This window comes from Diceros bicornis, chromosome 36, assembly GCF_020826845.1.
Source record: "Diceros bicornis minor isolate mBicDic1 chromosome 36, mDicBic1.mat.cur, whole genome shotgun sequence".
In the NCBI taxonomy this organism is placed as follows: Eukaryota; Metazoa; Chordata; class Mammalia; order Perissodactyla; family Rhinocerotidae; genus Diceros; species Diceros bicornis.
In genome coordinates this window covers 5,507,947-5,530,664 of record NC_080775.1, presented here as the reverse complement: position 1 = coordinate 5,530,664, position 22,718 = coordinate 5,507,947, and the positions used below count along the sequence as shown (strand labels likewise).

Sequence of the window (22,718 nt, the reverse complement as noted above, 5' to 3'; positions counted from 1 at the left end):
TATATGTGTGTGTGTATGAAGTGAGATGCTTAATTTTTGCAAAGGATGTATGATTAAGGGGCTTCATCATGGAAAAACAAAAAAAGGAGATTACTATCTGGAGGGTTCTAGACTAACATATGGTCAATATTATTTCAGCAAATCTCTTGCAATAATTTACTAATTTTCTTGGATTCTGAATGAAAAATTTACTTGTGTAATAAATTAATGATTTCATTATCACTACATAACAGCTTAGTAAGATTCCTCTTCGATAAAACCAAACCAACAAGGTAAATGGTTCCAATTCTCTTCTCATTCTGTTTTAACCTTGCTCCTCCTACAATATCTTTGTTAACAGTTGGACTGTGGACTTGGGCATTACCCTCCTGTGATTCACATAACCAATGAGGGCAGAAGAATAAAACAGAGTCGGCTGATACAGAGGTCCTACAAGCAATGAATCCCAAAGATTGGCATGTGGAATTAAATGATGGACACTTCATTCCTGTGCTGGGATTTGGCACCTACTCACCTGAAGAGGTAACAATAGTGGTCTTGGAGTTGAGGATTCAAAAGAAAATAGACCTAGCATGAGTGGAAGCTGACTTGGGTTGTCAAGTCATTGAGTTCCTTGTGACTCTTGGAGGCTCACTTGGTTCTTGTAACCAGGCTAGAATCATTCCTTTTACAAAGAGGCAAAATACTCAGTGTTCACTCTGCATCAGGGTCTGACCATGTTGACACCTACAGATTATTCTGGTTTTCCTCCAATTTCCATCTATTTCCCAGGTTGGCAAAAGAGATGAAACTCAGCAGTGAAGAACATTGACTATCAGCTGCCTTGTTTTGAGAGTGATTGCATGGTAGTTGTTTATCTGTCTATTTCTGCAATTAAAAAATATTATCTCCCACCTAGAGGATGTGATCTGGAAAAATATTTGTGGTAAAATGTCCTGGAGATGAGGTGAATGACAAGTGATGGGAGAGAGTTGCTGTTCTGCTGCAGGGTAGTCAGATGAGTGCCAGGCAATAAATATTCCACCTCTAGTTTCCCTCGTTCTTCTCATCCTGCTTGGAAATTTATCTGTAATGGAAAATATGGTATCATTTGAGGGACTAAGTTACAGTCTTCCGGGACAAGATTTCAATTCTTTGTCTTTGTTATTACTTTCCATTGAAGCAAATAGATAGAGTTGGACCTTGGACATATGAGGGAGCAAAGAGGGCAAGTTACTAGAATGAAAGCCAGAAGTTTGCCTTCCAGTTTTGTCTTTATAAGAGTTATATGACAAGGGACTAGTACTTAATTGTTGAGTCTCACTAAGTTATCTAAAAAACAGAAGGAAACAGAAGAGACACTTTGGAGACAAGTGACAGGACTTGTTTACTTTGTAGTGGAAAATGGGATGAAGAGGAGGAAAGCGTCAAGGATATCACTGAAGCTTCACCTTTGGGAAACTTCTGAATGCCCCTAAACCTTAGGAAAGAGCATGACCAACAAAGGGCAGTTAGATCAAATATCTAGTTCCTAGCAACATCATTGAATAAAGAAAGCTTCTGAAATACTTAAAAAGAAATGGAATATTATTCAGTTCTAAAATAGAAGAAAATCATGCCATTTGTAACTACTTGTATGAACCTGGAGGACATTATGCTAAGTGAAGTAAGACAGACACAGGAAGGCAAATACTGCATGATCCCACTTTATAAGGAATCTAAAAATCAAACTCATAGAAGCAGAGAGTAGAGGAGTGGGGCTAGGGGAGGGGGCAGTGGGAAAAACTGGGAAATGTTCATCAAAGGGTACAAACTGTCAGTTATAAGATGAAATAAGTTCTGAATAAAGAATGTATGGCATAGTGACTATAGTCAATTATAGTGTACTACATTCTTGAGATTTCCTAAGGGAGGAGATCTAGATCTTAAGCATTCTCATTACACACACAAAGAAGTTAAGTATGTGATGTTATGGGTATTTTAATTGGATTCACTGTGGTAATCATTTCACTATGTGTTTGTGTACGAAATTGTAACATTGTACAACTTAAATATGCACTTTTAAAATATATATACAATTTTATTTAGCATGTTCTGTGTGACTACACTGGTAGAGGACACTCTGAATCTATCACCTTGTTTCTTGAGACTTCATTCCATGTACCTTTTGCCTTTGTTGATTTTGCTTAGTAACCTCTCACAATATAAATCATATCCATGACTACAAGTGTATGCTGCGTCTTATGAGTTCTTCCAGGAATCACCGAATCTAGAGGTGGTCTTGGAGACCTTAAGTGCTAGTGATCAACCAGTGATTGCCTGGGATTGAAGGAGTTATACAAATGCCAAACTTTTATTACTTGCCAGGAAAGACCGAAGCAAATTGCTATGGGTTCATCACCACACATGCAGAACAAACCTGAGGCATGAGGAAAAGTTGATTCTTAGGAAGGTCAAAGTTGTGTCTTAGTTGTCTCTCAATCATGTGGATATCTAGCTACTACTTTTGGTTATTCATCTAGGTTCCTAAGAGCAAAGCTATGGAGGCCATCAAATTAGCTATAGATGCTGGGTTCCGCCATATCGATTTTACTCATTCGTACAATAATGAACAACAGGTTGGACTGGCAATCCGAAGTAAAATTGAAGATGGCACTGTGAAGAGAGAAGACATACTCTACACTTCAAAGGTGCTGTCTATGTGGTGTGCGTGTGTGCACATGTGTGAACACGATTGTGTGGAGATGACAATTACGTGATAAGACCAGTAGTTGTTTGGTGAATTGTGCTTATTGGTACAACTTCCTTCACATATTCATGCACTAAATGTAGGGTTTAAAAGCGATGATGGCTTTCTCATCATTTCTTTGTTCAAATTTTTTTTTATTTTAAAGTGAAGTCACTTTACTTTTCTGATCCTTAGACCATATCAGTGTGACTTAGCATGGACTATTGAATCAGACAGAGCTATGATCAGATAATGTTTCTTTTTTTCTTTTTTTTTTGTGAGGAAGACCAGCCATGAGCTAACATCCGGTGCCAATCCTCCTGTTTTTTGCTGAGGAAGACTGGCCTTGGGCTAACATCCATGCCCGTCTTCCTCTACTTTATATGGGACGCCGCCACAGGATGGCTTAACAAGCAGTGCATCAGGGTGCACCTGGGATCTGAACTGGCGAACCCCACGCTGCAGCAGAGTGTGCGCACTTAACTGCTTGGGCCACCTGCCCTGCCCCAGTTAATAAATTTCTTTATCATCTGGGTGACTTACTAAAATTCCTTAATATTCTGAATTTCACTTCTCATCCCCACCAATAAGATAAGCAATATAAGAGGTCCTTTGTGTATTAAACAGGATATAGTGAAAGTGTCTTGAATTTCTTCCAGCATATATCAATATGTTCAAAGTTCTTTTTCCCTACAGTTATCTAAACAAAAGGGTTGCTACCTATCCCCCATAAGATTGAAGGTTTAATAGAATTAGACTAAGTTTGTGGACTGCTTTGTAAACTCCATCAAACAGAATTCATATAATAGACACGGTTATTATTTGATAACACTTTATATCTGTTTGGTCATTTCCTCCTATTGTTAGTAGATGTACCAATCATAAATCCAAACAAAATAATAGAGTTTCTATGGGTAAGTCAGATCAAAGGGAACCCAAGAAGGAAAAAAAATATTTGTCCTCTGTGCTCATCAATTTCCAACCAGTAGAAAAATTTCTAAATTTTAGGTGAATCAAGAAAAACAAAGCTGACTGAAGTATTAATCCAGCACAACTTCCATTCTTCAACCTCTGCAGATTTGGCTCACTTTCCTTCAACCAGAGTTGGTCCAAACAGCCTTGGAAAAGTCTCTGAAAAACCTTCAACTAGACTATGTTGATCTCTATATTATACATTCTCCAACGGCTCTGAAGGTTGGCAATTTGTCTGGTCACACATATTTTACTTCTTGTGTCAGAATGTCTATCAATTTGCCTGGATGTTTGAATTGAGATTTTCCTTAAAGGATGTAGAGATTATGACACTAGAGAAGAATCTACAAAATAATAATTCCCCATTAGCTTTTGATGTACTTTTTTGAGTCCTTAATTTCCATTCCATGTCTCCAAGACAAAAGCGTTCAACAATCTCAAATCCTCTGTCTCAAAAACTTGAGGAAATAAAAATAGGCATGTTTAACCCACAGTCTGATTATGACACCTGAGTCTCTTGGGGATGTCACAAGCACAGAGTTTCACGTACCTATGGTGAGCAATGAAACTCTCTTACACTTGGGCATGATGAGTTGATCTGCTCTCTCACCATTTCAAGTTGAAAGCAAATATGGTAGGGATCCTGTTAGGTGAGTCTAAAACTAGCAGACTTCATAGGGATTTGCAAGACCTTGCCTAAACCAGGCTATCTTCACAATGCAATTTTGTAGACTGCACTTAGCCATTAATGACAGTGTTATGTAGAAGTCTTGATTTTCAGTTATAGAAAGCTGCTCACGATATCCTATGCAGAAGAGTTTACTGGACTGTGTAAACGGGAAGCACAAGCCATGGATAGATTTACAGATTTGGAATAGTCTTCAGAAATATCTCCTTTTCCCTAACAGTTAATTTTGTATTACTATTGGTTTGCTTTACTTTTGTCACAACATATTCCATTAGTGGCAAATATGGCCTTGGCGCAGTTCAGGGCTCACGTTCATTAACACTTGAGAGGTTCTCTGTATCTTCCAGGATCCATGTTATTCCTTAAAAGAACCTCAGATGACCCTGTTTGGTTCATATGCCTGCACTTGGACCATCAAATGTTCAGAAGGATAAGGAAGTCTGGTTGTCAACCCGGGTCAAGATTGTAATAGTTATTCTGGAAATAAAGCCATGTATCTTACTCTCCTTCCTAATTCCAGGGACTCCTTTTGTAATAGGGAAGTATAACAGGCAGACAAGGGTAACATAAGTCACTAAGAGTCCCTTTAGGATCTAGGAAAGTGGTATGTCTTAAAACATTTAGTAAGTGTAAGAGATTAGAGGAAGCCTGTCTCCTAAAGAGCTTGCTTACAACTCCATATGCAAGTCACTTTGCTAATATTAGTACCTAGAATGTTGTACCACCTAACTCATGGAGGTTTAGTGTTCTGGCCATAGATGTACCTGGCAGTCTGGCTAAGTGCAGAGAAATTATTTTGTGACATCACTAAAATCACTGCTTCTCTTGCAGCCAGGGGAGGAAGTTTTTCCCGAGGATGAACATGGAAAACTAATATTCGACACAGTGGATCTCTGCCACATGGGAGGTGAGTGCTTGGAGGAGAGAGTACAGAGGAGGAAGTCAGAAGAAGGGGAATCTGGTTCATTTCTTTCACTTAAGAGAATGGGCAATGTACTTTCAGATTCACCAAACTTTAAAAGAGTTGGTATGCTGCAGTGCTGTGGAGGAAATCGTTACTGAAATGTTCATAGAGAGGAACAGACAAGAGAATTTGGGACAACGAGCATAGACATCTCTTTCCTTCAATGTATAATACTTTCTCACATATTTCTAAGAAGACAGCAATTATTATTCTTGCTGTCACTGCATTCTTTCCACGTTTAAGTTACTACTTTTTCTCTTCTTGATAGTCATACCAATGGCTTCATTGCCATTTCTTGACAGTTGCTCCTTTTGAGAGATTTTTCTTTCATTTATTCTTGATCTATAGCCAACTGCACAAATGATTCTTCACCACTCCTTCCTCCCCAGGCCATGGAGAAGTGTAAGGATGCAGGACTGACCAAGTCCATCGGGGTGTCCAACTTTAACCGCAGGCAGCTGGAGAAGATCCTGAACAAGCCAGAGGTCAAGTACAAGCCTGTCTGCAACCAGGTGAGCACCCTTGGCCTCCTCTCCTTTCTGTTCTTCATCTCCTTCTTCTTGCACTACTGCCAGATGTCTATTTGGCCTCCCCTTTTGTTCATCTTAAGTTTTTGAAACAGAGGATTCTAGAGAGCAGAGCCTCTGTCTAGATGAGTGTGAATAGAACACATAATTGTATCTCTGTTTTGTAAAATCTTAGTGAAAAAAGTAAAGTATCTGTTGTTCTAAATTGTTCATAAATCCTTAGAGGATGTAAAGAAAGTTATGGAGGGCTGAAATAGTTACCCAGACCTTAGAAGGAAGATGACATTTCTCCAAGCTTAAAAGGATCCAGAGATGGGATTGGTGAAATTGATTTGGAGGGAATTGTGTACAAAAGGAAGATCATGAAAATCTAGAATGGACTGTAAATAAGGAAAGAGTGAAAATAAGATGAGGTAGGTGTTAGGGGTTTGTGTAGGGTTTTCATGCCTGAATTCTTAATCTTGGTTTCTCTGTTTTTATGGGTCTTCAAATAGGAAACATAGATACCAGAAAAATAACCTGGAGACTATGAAAGTCATCCAGGCTAGGGGATGGTTAAAGGTGATATTAGTAGTAAACAAAATCAACATTCAAGAACATTTAGCAGAAAAATAGAGCAGGCCTTATTATTTATTCAGTCTGAGTCTGGTTCTCTTCATCAATTTCTACCCTTAAATGAACTGTTTAGACACATTATTCTGCGTCTGGTTCTGTGCTCTCACTTGTTTTTGTTCTATTCTTATTTTTTTATGGTAAGAACACTTAACATGATATCTACTCTCTTAAATTTTGAAGTATGCAATCCAATCCAATACAATACAATATTGCTAACTATGGGGACAATGTTATACAGCAGATCTCTATAACTTATTCATCTTGCATAATTGAAAATTCGTGGCCGAGGTTCGAATCAAGATGGCGGTGTAAGCAGACTCAGAACTCACCTCCCATGGACGCAGCCAATTTACAGCTACTAGTAGAAAAATTACCCCAGAGACAGAACTGAAAACTGGATAAGAGGAACTACTGCAAGAATGGACAATCCTAACTGAGGTAGAAGAGGCAGAGACTCCCTTCTGGAGAGGAAAAACACCGCCTTCACAAGCCGCCAGCTTCACGGCCGCCGGGAGCAGCTCACAGGTCTGCAGCCTCCCTGGAGGCGAGGGGCCCTGAGCCGGGGAGCGCCCCCGCTGTGGGCATTTTGTGGACCCAGCACAATCGAGACCAGCGGCATAATATCTGACTTTGTTGGCTACTAAAACATTGGGGAGTACCCCCAGAAAACCCGGTTCACAAAGAAACTAAAACCGGCTCTTAAAGGGCCAGTGCGCAAACTCACCTGTTTCAGAAAGCATCCTAAAATCACCAGAAAGAAAGGTGCACAGTGCTGTGGTTAAAAGAGACTCACCCAATAGGCCCTGAGTGCATCTCGGTGAGGGGTGAGACCTCTCCAGGGACTGGGACATTGGCGGCGGCCATTGGTGTGGCCTGGTGTGGGCATGCTGACACAGACGCCATTGGAGTTCTCCCTGAGGCCTCCAGGGAGGCCCAGGGTCTGCCCCACCCAATAGAGCACCGATTTAATCCAGCTCAATCAGGGCAGGCAGCCCACCCTAGAGACTGGCCCCACCCAACAACAAGCCCTCTGGCAACTTGTGGGCCTGCAAAGATTGGTGACTGGATTCTCTGCAGCCTGGCAACTGAGCCGACTTTAGCGGGGCAGGGTGTGCACAAGGAGCCGGTAGAGTGTGGGACAGTGGTGGAGTGTGTGGGGCTCCCGCCGTGGAGAAACTGGGTCCGCTTCGGGAGGCCGGGGCGCACACACAGGGCAGGACTGTGTTCACTGTGTGTGTGGACCTGTGAGTGGCAGGGCTTGTCAGCTGCAGAAGACTTGTGCTTCTCAAAGACCCACATAGGGGGTTTGCCCCACTTTCCAAAGCCTGAAACAATTGGGTGCTCCTGTGCCTGAGGCCAGCCCCACCAAGCTGCAATCCTCAGCCAGCTGACAAGAGACCTAATAGGCTAGAGGCTTACAGCAATTGTAAGACCCTGAGCCTAACAACTGGCTACGCTGGGGGCCTACTCACTTAAAAGAAATACTGCAACACAAATGTGCTATTAGAACTGGCAGCCAACTGTGCTGGGGCTCCCCACACCTGATAAAGAGACTGAAGGGCCCACAACAACTACAAGCAGCTGAGCATTACAACAGCTGGCCAGGAACATAACTCAGCCTCCCTAGGTGCTTACAGGGAGAGCAAACAGGCCACAACAAGGGACACACGTAGCCCACATAGGGGTCACCCCAGGAACATTGAGAACTGAGGGAAGCACACTGGAAGCATCCTAAGGCATCACTTACATAAGGTCACCTATCCAAGAGCAGGAGACTTAGCTGACCTACCTAATACGTAGACACAAGCAAAGAGGCAAAATGAGGAGGCAAAAGAATACATTCCAAGTAAGGGAACAGGACAAAACCCCAGAAAAGGAACTAAGTGAAACAGAAATGAACAACCTACCCGACAGAGAGTTCAAACAAAGAATGTTAAGGATGCTCACTGATCTGGGGAGAAGAATAGATGAACTCAGTGAGAATGTCAACAAAGAAATGGAATATATAAAAAAGAACCAATCAGAAATGAAGAATACAATACTGGAAATGAAAAATTCATTAGAGGGACTCAAAAGCAGAGTAGAGGATACAGAAGAACGGACCTGTGAGCTGGACGAAAGACTAGAAGAAATTACCCAAGGTGAACAGGTAAAAGAGAAAAGAATTTGAAAGAGTGAGGAGAGTCTAAGGGACCTCTGGGATAACATCAAGCGCACTAACATCCGTGTTATAGGTGTCCCAGAAGGAGTAGAGCGAGACAAGGGGGCAGAGAATCTATTTTAAGAAACAATAGATGAAAACTTCCCTAACCTAAGGAAGGAAACAGACATCCAGGTACAGGAAGCACAGAGAGCCCCAAACAAGATAAGCCCAAAGAGGCCCACACCAAGACACATCATAATCAAAATGTCCAGAATTAAAGATAAAGAGAGAATCCTAAAAGCCGCAGGAGAATGTCAAGTTACATACAAAGGAAACCCCATAAGGCTATCAGCTGACTTCTCAGCAGAAACCTTACAGGCTAGAAGAGAATGGCATGATATATTTAAAGTGCTAAAAGGAAAAAACTTACAGCCAAGAATACTCTACCCAGCAAGGTTATCATTCAAAATGGAAGGAGAGATCAAAATTTTCCCAGACAAGCAAAAATTAAAGGAGTTTGTCACCAAGAAACCAGTGCTACAAGAAATGTTAAAGGGACTGATTTAAGGGGAAAAGAGAAGACCACAAATAGGAAAAATTATCTATTTCCACGATAAGAATGTAATGGATACAAATGCACAAAAAAGATGTTAGATATGATATCAAAAACATAAACGGAGGGAGGAGGAGAGTTAAAGAGTACAGCTTTCAGACAGAGGTCAAACTAAAGTGACCATCAATTCTGTATAGAAGAAGAAAGGAACAGAGAGGGACTACTACAACACTGAAAAAAAAAAAAAGTTAAAAAATGGGAGTAAGTACATATTTATCAATAGCTACTTTAAACGTCAATGGACTAAATGTTCCAATTAAAAGGCATAAGGTGGCTGATTGCATAAAAAAACAAGACCCATACATATGCTGCATACAAGAGACACACTTCAGACCTAAAGACACTCACAAACTGAAAGTGAAGGGATGGAAAAAGATACTCCACGCAAATAGCAACGAAAAGAAAGCTGGGGTAGCAGTACTCATATCAGACAAAATAGACTTTAAAACAAAAACTGTAAAAAGAGACAAAGAAGGGCATTACATAATGATCAAGGGAACAATCCAACAAGAGGACATAACACTTGTAAATATCTACGCATCCAAGGTAGTTGCACCTAAATATATAAAGCAATTATTAACAGACATAAAAAATGAAATAGACAGTAACACAATAATAGTAGGGGACTTGAACACTCCACTTACATCAACGAATAGATCATCCAAACAGAAGATCAATAAGGAAACATTGGCTTTAAACGACACACTACAAGAGATGGACCTAGTAGATATATACAGAGCATTCCATCCCAAAACCGAAGAATATACGTTCTTTTCAAATGCACCTGGAACATTCTCCAGGATTGATCACATATTAGGCCACAAAACAAGTCTCCATAAATTTAAGAAGATTGAAATAATACCAATCATCTTTTCTGACCACAACAGTATGAAACTAGAAATCAACTATAGGAGGAAAATCAGAAAAGCCACAAATACTTGGAGATTAAACAAAATGCTACTAAACAACGACTGGGTTAACGAAGAAATCAAAAAATACCTGGAGATAAATGAAAGTGAAAGTACAGCATGCCAGAATTTATGGGATACAGCAAAAGCAGTTCTAAGAGGGAATTTTATAGCGATACAGGCCTATCTCAACAAACAAGAAAAATCTCAAATAAACAATCTAACAATGCACCTAAGGAACTGAAAAAGAAGAACAAACAAAGCCCAAAATCAGTAGAAGAAGGGAAATAATAAAAACCAGAGCAGAAATAAATGAAATAGAGACCAAAAAAACAATAGAAACAATTAATAAAACCAAGAGCTGGTTCTTTGAAAAGATCAACAAAATTGACAAATCTTTAGCTATCTCACCAAGAAAAAAAGAGAGAAGGCACAAATAAGTAAAATCAGAAATGAAAGAGGAGATTTTACAACAGGCACCTCAGAAATACAAAAGATTATAAGAGAATACTATGAAAAGCTATATGCCAACCAATTCGACAATCTGGAAGAAATGGATAAATTCTTAGACTCATTTAACCTTCCAAAACTGGATCAAGAAGAAGGAGAGAATTTGAATAGCCCAATCACCAGTAAGGAGATTGAAACAGTAATCAAAAACCTCCCCCAAAATAAAAGTCCAGGACCAGACGGTTTCCCTGGTGAATTCTACCAAACATTCAAAGACGACTTAATACCTATCCTTCTCAAACTCTTCCAAAAAATTGAGGAGGGGGGGAAGCTCCCCAACTCATTCTACAAAGCTGACATTACCTGATACCAAAACCAGACAAGGACAACACAAAAAAAGAAACTTATAGACCAATATCACTGATGAACATCGATGCAAAAATCCTCAACAAAATACTAGCAAATCGCATCCAACAATACATTAAAAAATTATACACCATGATCAAGTGGGATTTATTCCAGGTATGCAGGGGTGGTTTAACATTCGCAAATCAATCAACGTGATACACCACATTAATAAAATGAAGAATAAAAATCACATGATCATCTTAATAGATGCAGAGAAAGCATTTGACAAGATACAGCATCCATTTATGATTAAAAACTATGAATAAAATGGGTATAGAAGGAAAGTACCTCAGCATAATAAAGACCATATATGAGAAACCCACAGCTAATATCATCCTCAATGGTGAAAAACTGAAAGCTATCCCTGTAAGAACAGGAACCAGACAAGGATGCCCACTGTCACCACTCCTATTTAACATAGTACTGGAAGTCCTAGCCAGAGCAATCAGGCAAGAGAAAGAAATAAGAGGGATCCAAATTGAAAAGGAAGAAGTGAAACTGTCACTATTTGCAGATGACATGATCTTATATATAGAAAACCCTAAAGTATACACCACAAAACTTTTAGAAGTAATAAACGAATATGGTAAAGTTGCAGGATACAAAATCAACATACAAAAATCAGTTGCATTTCTGTACACTAACAACGAAGTAGCAGAAAGAGAAATTAAGAATACCATCCCATTTACAAGTGCAACAAAAAGAATAAAATACCTAAGAATAAACTTAACCAAAGAGGTGAAAGATCTGTACACCGAAAACTATAAAACATTTCTGAAAGAAATTGAAGAAGACACAAAGAAATGGAAAGATATTCCTTGCTCTTGGATTTGATGAATTAACATAGTTAAGATGTCCATACTTCCTAAAGCCATCTATAGAGTCAACGCAATCCCTCTCAAAGTTCCAACAACATTTTTCACAGAAATAGAACAAAGAATCCTAAAATTTATATGGAACAACAAAAGACCCCGAATAGCTAAAGGAATCCTGAGAAAAAAGAACAAAGCTGGAGGTATCACACTCCCTGATTTCAAAATATACTACAAAGCTATAGTAACCAAAATAGCATGGTACTGCCCCCAAAACAGATACACAGATCAATGGAATAGAATCGAAAACCCAGAAATAAACCCACACATCTATGGACAGCTAATCTTTGACAAAGTTGCCAAGAACATACAATGGGGAAAAGAAAGTCTCTTCAACAAATGGTGTTGGGAAAACTGGATAGCCACATGAAAAAAATGAAAGTAGACCCTTACCTTACACCATACACAAAAATTAACTTCAAATGGATTAAAGACTTGAATGTAAGACCTGAAACTGTGAAACTTCTAGAAGAAAACATAAGCAGTACACTCTTCGACATCGGTCTTAGCAACATTTTTTCAAACACCATGTCTGACCGGGCAAGAGAAACAATAGAAAAAATAAACAAATGGGACTACATCAAACTAAAAAGCTTCTGCACAGCAAAGGAAACCATCAACAAAACGAAAAGACAACCTAACAATTGGGAGAAGATATTTGCAAACCATACATCTGATAAGAGCTTAATCTCCAAAATATATAAAGAACTCATGCATCTCAACAACAAAAAAACTACCAACCCAATTAAAAAATGGGCAAAAGACCTGAACAGACATTTCTTCAAAGAAGATATACAGATGGCCAACAGACACATGAAAAGATGTTCAAAATCACTAACTATCAGGGAAATGCAAATCAAAACTACAATGAAATATCACCTCACGCCTGTGAGAATGGCTATAATTAACAAGACAGGAAACAACATGTGTTGGAGAGGATGTGGAGAGAAAGGAACACTCATACACTGCTGGTGGGAATGCAAACTGGTGCAGCCACTATGGAAAACAGTATGGAGATTCCTCAAAAAATCAAGGATAGAACTACCATATGATCCAGCTCTTCCACTGCTGGGTATTTATCCAAAGAACTTGAAAACACAAATTTGTAAAGGTACATGCATCCCTGTGTTCATTGTAGAGTTATTCACAATAGTCAAGACTTGGAAGCAACCTAAGTGCCCATCAAGGGAAGACTGGATAAAGGAGATGTGGTATATATACACAATAGAATACTACTCAGCCATAAGAAACGATGAAATCCAGCCATTTGTGACATCATGGATGGACATTGAGGGTGTAATGCAAAGTGAAATAAGTCAGAGGGAGATGGTCAAATACTGTATGATTTCCTTCATTAGGTAGTAGATAATAGCAACAATAAACAAACACATAGGGACAGAGATTGGATTGGTGGTTACCAGAGGGGAAGGGGGGAGGGAGGAGGGTGAAAGGGACAATTTGGTAGGTGTGGTGATGGGTTGTAATTAGTATTTTGGTGGTGAACTTGATGTAATGTATGCAGAAATAGAAGTATAATGATGTACACCTGAAATTTTTACAATGTTATAAACCAGTGTTACTGCAATAAACAAAAAATTAAAAAAAAAAAAATTGTGGCCACAATCAGCAACTCCCAATTTCTCCCTACTCCCTGTCCCTGGCGACCACCATTCTGCTCTCTGATTCTATGAATTTGACTCTTTTAGATTCATCATATAACTGGTATCATGTAGTACTTGTCCTTCTGTGAATGTCTTATGTCATTTACCGTAATGTTCTCCAGGTATAACTTGGAGTCAAGGAGTAAGATTATTCAATTGGAAAATGTGGTTATAAAATTCAAGAATTTGGCATATGATGTGATTATAAATGTTAAAATATTCATGTGATTCTAGTATTAGTTTTACTCTCAACATTTACTATGAAAATTTTCAGACATTCAGTGAAGTTGAGTATAATAGAGTATATCCATATTTCCCTCTTACATTCAAAATTCTACATATTTTCCCATATTGCCAAATATATTTATATATATGTGGATCTATCTGCATACATATATGTCATATTGTGCTGACCTTCTTCAAAGTAAGTTGTAGACAGGACAACTCACATCTACAGACCTCAGAAAGCTTATCCTCTAGTATCCAATCCATATTGAATCTTACATATGGGTTGACATATTTCAAACCGTATGTCTTCCCATGTTTATTATAGATATTCTTTTCTAATCAGGAGGCAGTTCTGGTCCACATGTTACTCTCAATCATGTTTCTTAAGCTCTCTTAATCTAGAATGTTACTCTACCCTTTTTTTACCATGACATCCAGATTGGTTTTTGTCGAATATTCTCTATTTATTCGATCTTTGTCTTGTGATGTTAATCAACTTGTTTCTCTGTTCCCAGTTTCTATAAATTAGAAGTTAGATCTGAATGCCTTATTACATAAAGGTTAAACGTTTTTGGCAAGAAAATGTCCTTTGTATGCTTTTTCCCTCAAGTTGCACTCTTTTAGAAAGCCTGTCATGAAAAGTTGTACCACTCTGAGGGATGTTAGTTTCGTTTTCTTGATTAAGCTACTGTTAGCCAGGTCTTTTCTTTGTAAATGTATATTTTCCCCTTTGAAATTACCTAGTCATCTGTTGAGTGATAATTGTCATCAGGAGAAGTCATATTGCCCATGAGTTTTCACATAATAATTGAGTAGCCATTAATGATTTTACCCTGAATTAGTTATTTCTTTGGGATTTTTAAATAATCATTTTCAATTTTAAACACTATTCTATAATTTTTTTTACTTGAAGTTTTATTGTAAACAGAATATTGCCTCATCAATCCAGGATAAAATACAATTATTTCTATAAGGCAGAGTAAAATCTTAATTCCTTTCCTTTATCAATGTTCTGCGAAAGCAGCTACTGTAATAATCACCATCATTGGGAACAAACATTTTTCTTCTCTCTCTCTCATCACTATGGACTCATGGATTTTTATTTACTCTATGTGTTATAATTACTTTTACTCACTATTCCCGTTAATGCTCAAATTTACCCAGTGTCACCAGTGGGATCCCCATCACACTGGTTCTTTTGTCCTTTAGACGTCCCTTCCTGTGTCTTTGAGGAATTTCTTGCTTTCTAGCACAATTTGATGTCCAAGGACCAAACAGTTCTCTTCCCTTCCCAGATGTGGAATTAGCCATGTCTCCTTGTAGTGTGCAATGGTATTGAGTAACCAAGATTCCATCCATAGAGTCACTTGTTCTCAGGAATGGCATTTTTTTGTTTTTACTCTTTTAGGGAACAGACGTATAATATTTAAAAAAAAAATCATTATTTGATACTTATATTTCCATTTTAAAATTAATATTACATAATTTTTATTCAGATCTTTTTAATTTTAAATTTTCTTTTTCATATTAATATTACCATATCATAAAATCTGATACTTTTCTGTCTTGACATTCTACAGGTGGAATGTCACCCTTATCTCAACCAGAGGAAACTGTTGGATTTCTGCAAATCAAAAGATATTGTCCTAGTTGCATATAGTGCTTTAGGAAGCCAACGTCCAAAAGAATGGTAAAGAAGACAATAGGGAGTTTACCTAAAACACTATTTTTGATGAAATATTTTTAATCATACTATACTAACTTTTCTGAAATTAACTCTTAAGTGGCTTGGAGAGAGAGGGAGGGATAGAAGAAATCTTTACCATTTAACATCCCATCACCCAGCCAATGCTTTTATGCTGCATGTATCTGGTTGTAGGGTAATCAGTAACAAACACTTGAATTTAAATCTATAAAGAATCCAAAAACTGAGACAAAAACCAAAAGCTTAAATCATGATTTACATATTGATTAACTAATTAACACATTTCTAGTAGTAGACTCTCTAAGCCTCATTTACTTTATGTTTAAAATCATGATAATAACAAGTAACTCTCAGGTTTATCATGACAAAAAAATTACAGTCTGAAACCTTTTTGTAAACTTCTACACAAATATTGCACACTGTAAGTAATGATAAAATGAATACTTCTGATGTTGAGACTACTCAATTTTTATCAATATCTTAGAACATTTAAAATAAAAACAATCATTCCTTTTTTCTCTCTTTCTTCTTTCATACTCTTGTTCTTACTTTGAGGGTTATGATCAGAGAAGAAAGACAGCCATTGAGAAATAAAACAGACAAAATCCATGATTTGGAAGCATGGGTCTGAACTCAAACATGCATCCAAATGACCTGGAGGGTTTGAAAACACAGATTGTTGGGTGCCACAGCTGAATTTCTGAATCTGTTGGTCTTTAGTGAAGCCATGGAATTTGCCTTCCTAAAAAGTTCCCGGATGATACCAATGCTTATGGTCCAGGGACCACATGTTGACAAGCACTGGTCTAGAATGGATATATGGAGTCTGACTGGGTAGCTTCCTAACAAACTGAATACTGAGTCTCAGGTCTTCAGCATTTCTGCATTTCCTTCCAGGGTAGACCAGAGCTCCCCAGTTCTCTTGGATGATCCAGTTCTTTGTGCCATGGCAAAAAAGTACAATCAAACTCCAGCACTGATTGCTCTTCGCTATCAGCTACAGCGTGGGGTGGTGGTCCTGGCCAAGAGTTACAATGAGAAGCGGATCAAAGAGAACATGCAGGTGATGAGTTTGGCTGTGGGCATAGGGCTCCTAAAGAATATCCTTCACATTTATTCTTCTTTGTGAGGCTCTCAAGACAACTTTGGGCCCAGATGAGTTACCTATTATTTCTCTTGCATGTACGCTTTTTGTGTATTCCCACTGATTTTCTCCCACTGTGGCAATAGCAGAGGCAGCATGGCTGGATGGAAGTAAGAATGGATACAAAAAGGAGGTTTTACTCCCAGTGTCATGTCTGCAATGTACTCTGTAGCCTTGTGCAAGTAAATCTCATTTTCTCGATTCCAAAATGAATGATTTGTATTATGTGATTATCTTAGTCTGTTTGGCCTGATATACCACAGACTGAGTGGCTTATGAACAACACATATTTATTTCTCATAGTTCTAGAGGCTGGAAGTCTGAGATCAGAGTGCCATGTGGTCGGGTGAGGGCTCCCTTCTGGGTCACAGACTTCTCATTGTATCTTAACATGGTAGAAGAGGCAAGGCAGCTCTTTCAAGTCTCTTTCATGGGGGCATTAATCTCATTCAAGAGGGCTCCACTGTCATGACCTAATCACTGCTGAAGGACCCCAATATCTAATACCATCACAGTGAGGATTAGGTTTCCAGCATCTGATTTTGGGGGCACACAAATATTGAGACTATAGCAGTGATCTTCAATCACCAAATCACTGTGGTTTTAGTTTGCATTTCCTTAAATACTAATGTAGTGTCAGTTTTATCTATTTAGTATCCTTGAGTTTCAACTTTTGTGAAGTGCCTGTTCAGATGTTTTTCTCTTTTTACTAAGCTGTTGGCTTTCTTCTTTTTATGTGTTGTTGACCATAATTAGTACACCAACAGCTATAGCTGCATAACAAACTCCCCAATTTAGAGATTTACTACAAAAACCATTTATTTGGCTCATGATTCTGTGCTTTGACAATTAGCTTGGGCTCAACTAAGCAGTGACCTTCCTGGCTGGGCTCTCTCATGTATTTGCAGTTAAATGCAGAGCAACCAGGCAGCTCTGCTTTAGGAGGCTGATTTGGCTATCGGAAGTGTGTAAACTCTATTCCATATAATTCTTGATACAATTGGCTAGATTACAGCCAACTGGCCTGTTCTTCATCACTTCACAGTGGCATGATCTCAAGGCAGTGAGTGGATATTTGCAAAGCCTTTTCACGTGTAGGCTCAGAACAATCTCACCACTTCTTCTGGCAAATTTTATTGTCCATTGCAAGGTACAGGCCAGGACAGATTCAAGGGGGAGAGGCTCCTGCAAAAGTGCTTTTGTCTTCTCATTCAAATTTGTGTCTCTACTACACCTGGAATTGATTTTTTAATACCATGTGAAATTGGACCCAAATATGTACTTGCTTAAATGGAAATTCAAATGTCCTTATTCTCCCACAAATTTTCATTGTCTTCTGTGTCGTATATCACATGTCCCTCAGTCCGTTTCCTGCCTCTCTCTTGTATTCAAGTACTTACTTTTCTGTACTGTCTAATTATAGTGGAAAATAAGTCTTGCTTTTCAGAATGGTAATTTTTTTTGTTCTTTAAGAATGGGTCTTGGTATTCTTGACTAGTTGTTCTTTTATCTAAAATATAGACTCACATCAACTTTCATGAAAAATAACGGTGTAAATCTTTCGTTAACTTTGCATCAAAACTGTAGATCAATTTGGAGAAAGCTGACTTCTTTACAAGATTGAGAATTCCAGTCCATGATTATGATATGAATTTTTAATTACATAGGTGTTCTTTATATATTTAATAAATTTCATAACTTTCTCCACAAATGAATTTATATAAATAACTGGTAAAATATATATATCCTTTTGATGACTTTTACTAATTGTTTATTTTTAAGGTTTTCAAATTTTGAAAGAAGGAATTTTGAAAGAATAATGCAATAAATGCATTACTCAGATTCATCTATTGTTAATTGTTGGCATTTTGCTTGCTATCAATCAAGTGATGGAAATACCTATTTATGTATCTCTTTAACTTCTCTATCTATCACTATCTTGGAGTACTATTGTGGATTGATAGATTTCTTTGGTTCAACATATTAGCCATTACTGACATCACTTTTAATCCTTAAATTGTCCCACATTTAGACAGTGATATCCTCTTCAAATCAGTTATTGTGTCTTTTGAACATGACATCATTAGTATGTGGACAATTATTGGTTTGAATTATCTCTAAAAATTTTTTATTCACATTCTAAGTGTTCATTGATGGATTATAGAATTCCACCTGTATTCATCAAAATTACTAAATTATGTGTTGTTTTTTTTTTAATTATTTCTAGATTCTTCTATATTTTCTAAGTACATGACCTTATCTCTTTGAATAATGTCAGTTCTGTTCCTCACTGTTTTAAAGATCTCTTTTTTGTCTGTAGTCTTGTGCGTTTCAATATGTTATATATAGTGATGGATTCCTGTTTAATTTTTTCCCTCATATTTGTTATCACTGAGCGTTTTGCTTGCCGTCCATAGAAACTTTGGGAACCTTCTAAGACATTTTGAGTATTGTTTCTGCACGCTTCGGTTTGATTCTCTTGAATTTTCCAGATTGGCAATTATGTGATCTAGAAACCATAAAAATCTTTGCACTTCTGTGATAGGTTTATGAATTCCAGTTGACTTCAGAGGACATGAAAGTCCTAGATGGCCTAAACCGAAATCTTCGATATTTTTCTTTTCAAAAGTGAGTGACTTTGTTGAATATGTTTGCCTCAATTTATTTTCTGGTAATGAATATATGATGATTGGTAAAATTTACCTCAATGCCAGGAAGACAGAGGCCAGTTTGAGTCAGGGATGAGACAGAAGCTTTCTGAAATGTCATCCCAGACTCACTCCAGAGCTTTGTTCACTGACACAGTGACAGAGTGAGTGGACCAGTGTCAGCTTGGACTTACACACACAGATCTTGCCCTCATCAGTCCATGTAACTTTCCAAGAAGCTCGATATCATTGATGAATCTACATCTTCCACGTAGGCCTCCCATTGTTACAACAATCTAGTTGACACACACTGTGGATATCACCAGTGTAGCCTAATTTATGTTAACAAAATTGTTTATCATCTTCTTCTCCCAACTTCTCAATTCTTTATCAGATTAAAGGATTCTCCATCAAGCCTCTGACTTATGCCAGAAATGCCCATCACCCCACCCTCTGTGTGGAATCCTCATAATATCCTGCCAAATTTGCGTCCTTCATATGTTTTGAGATCTCTTCCTTCTCCTTTTCATTGCATGTTTGTTCAGGGCTGAAATAGTGCATTTCCCTCCAGAAAGGCTGGTCTTGTGGGGTCAATAGGAATTTTTGTTTTAGAGTTTGAGAAATATGGAGATCACGATGAAGAGGACAAAGTTTTCAAGAAGATATATTTAACCAAAAAAGAGTGTGGAGGCAAAAGCACCATCGTTGGAGAGAATTTGTACCAAACAAAAGATATTTACTATTCCTTCATGCTCTAAGTTCTGGGATTTTGAGAAAATACTTTCATTAGAAATGGGGAAAGGGAAGAATGCACATTACTTCTACCTGTGAGAATTTTAATTCATAATAGTAATAAATGTGATAATGTATAGAAAGGGATTAGCACATTGGTAAGTTATCAATACTCAAAAGTTTGTAGATTTATTATTCTCCTTGATAATATATTTATTAACGTAGAGACAAATGAAGAAGAAGATAGGGAAATAATGCAGAGAGAAAGAGAGTGGTATTCAATCAGTCATTCTTCCAATAAATTAGATATTTTAATAAGAAGCCATAATATTTCTATCACTTTATATTTTGGGTTATTACTGAATAGAGACCTCCTTATTGTATAGTAAGTTCCTTGGAGATGGGACCCAACGTTTATGTAACATCCTTTCCATTTCTGAATCTAACTGGATGTGTTGTATGTGGTAGGTAGTTAGTAAATAATTAATACATTTTAACAATGGAAGTGAAAATACATTCAGTACACTGTATCACTCTAAAGTATTTATTACTGCCACATATGTGGCTGGACTTGTCATGTTCAAAATAAGGCAGCATCAGTCTCTTCTTCCACAGAGAATTTGGAATAAGAAAGGACAGTTTATCGTGCTGCTTTATTGACAGAAGTAGCTAGGGCGAAGAACATATTTGAATATTTGACTCTGCATCTTCTGTGTATTAAATTCTGGGCAGGGAATACCATTTGAATAATTTAATTATTATTATTATTTTTTTAATTATTATAAATTCATGTTTGTTAAAGGAAGAAAGGCATACTCCAAACCCAGTCAGGAAATAAAATGTCTAACTTGACCCTAATGACAGCTTCTTAGAAATCCCTTCTCTACTACCCTAGAAACAGAGTCATTGAAGCCATATATGCATTGTTTTTTCTCATTCTAGTGTTGCTGACCAACCCGAGTATCCATTTTCTGATGAATATTGACATGAAGGCCTTTGTCCTGACTTCCACAAGAAATCTTGAGTATGGATAATGAGGTGGGAAAAGTCTGAGATGTTGGGGATTTGACAGGTCAGCGTAGTTTCCATCCATGCTGCTTAGCATCTCATACTCAGCTAGACTTAAGTCCATAGGTCAGGAAGGAAAGGCACTCAATTTTTGTCACTTTCTATAAAAATTAAAGATTTCTTCCCCTAAAGACTCGTACCTACTCCAGTCTCTGTTTTGTATATTGTCTTCCCTTCTGTCTCATGAGAGCCAAAAACTGATTTGCCTAGAATTTGGGGTTAAGGGATATGGGATAGGATAACAGAAATTTTATAGACATTTCTGGAGGAAGATGAATAGAGATTTCAGCCTCAAAGGAAGTAGTAGTTAGCAGGCATTTATATGTCAGTGTTCCTTTATCCCCCAAGGAACAAGAGAACACACTATTTATGTGTGCAAGGTGAGACACATATTGCAAGGATGACCAGCAGTGCAAACACTCCTTTCCATAAGACTTCCAGGAAATTCCAGAACGAGGTATCCTTGTGACAGGCCTGGCCCAGGAGGTGGGAGGGGAACCAGCCTGTAAGGATGATTAGGACTCAGACATACAGAAGTTTTAGGAGGAGGGAGTTGAGCACATATCTGTTTGGCAAACTTTGGAATATGCTTCTTCACTACTTCTCTCCTGTAGATAAAAAGAAACTTTACACAGTATTTTACCAAAGGGCCAGAGCTGAGGATCAGGACTAGATTGTCACATGTGCCCAGGTAACAGTAATGAGCTTGCTGGCTTCCAGTTGGGCAGAAATTCAAAGAAACAATTGACTGATCGAATTACCCTGAACTTTAACTTCATATTTATGAAATTTTCTCAGGTTCAAAAAATAATAATTTGATATACTTGATCCTTTAAATGTTTCAAACACAAAGCAAGGCACACTTACAAAAACAATGTACAAAATATTCCTGTCATTAAATATTTTCTGTAAATCAATATTAATATGGCAAATACATTTAGTAATTCCAGTTATCCTAAACTTTCAAACACCATTTGGGAATATATAGATGAAAATAACTCACAACATTTGTTAACTTTTAGGAACATCTTTTATAAAAAATGTACATTTATATTTTATAATTTTTAGGGGTACAAAATTAATCATGTAATTGTAAGGAACCAAATATTTATTATAGAACACTTTGTTAAAATTTAAGACAATGATGGCCCAAACAATGATAATCACAGAACTTTGAGACTGACAGTTGTTCAGGACCTGGGTACACTTTCTAACACCTATACCTGCCACTATTGCTTCCTCTCATGACCACGATTACCTACATAATCACTGGGCTTTCTAAAGCCATGCTCTTCAGCTGAGACCTAACCACCAAGCTGTTAAATTCACAGTCTTTGCTAAAATGTTTCATCCTTTAAATTAGAGGAGGCTGTATATGTTCCCAGATTTTAGTTCCTATTTGTATGACTGTAACATAACCTTATGTTTTTAAGATCTAGTGCATAATTATTGGGATTGAATCCTTTTGTTAGACTGCAGTTCTACCCCTTTTATTTTTATTTTTTATTTTATTATTATTATTTTTTTTTGTGAGGAGGATCAGCCCTGTGCTAACATCCATGCTAATCCTCCTCTTTTTGCTAAGGAGGACCAGCTCTGAGCTAACATCCACTGCTAATCCTCCTCCTTTTTTTCCCCCAAAGCCCCAGCAGATAGCTGTATGTC

The 22,718-nt window shown here is 37.7% G+C and overlaps 1 pseudogene; it reads left to right on the top strand.

Moving 5' to 3' along the window:
- Window positions 1-438: 438 nt before the first annotated feature.
- On the top strand, window positions 439-20,970 carry LOC131398717 (aldo-keto reductase family 1 member C23-like protein; annotated as a pseudogene).
- The last annotated feature ends 1,748 nt before the right edge of the window (window positions 20,971-22,718 follow it).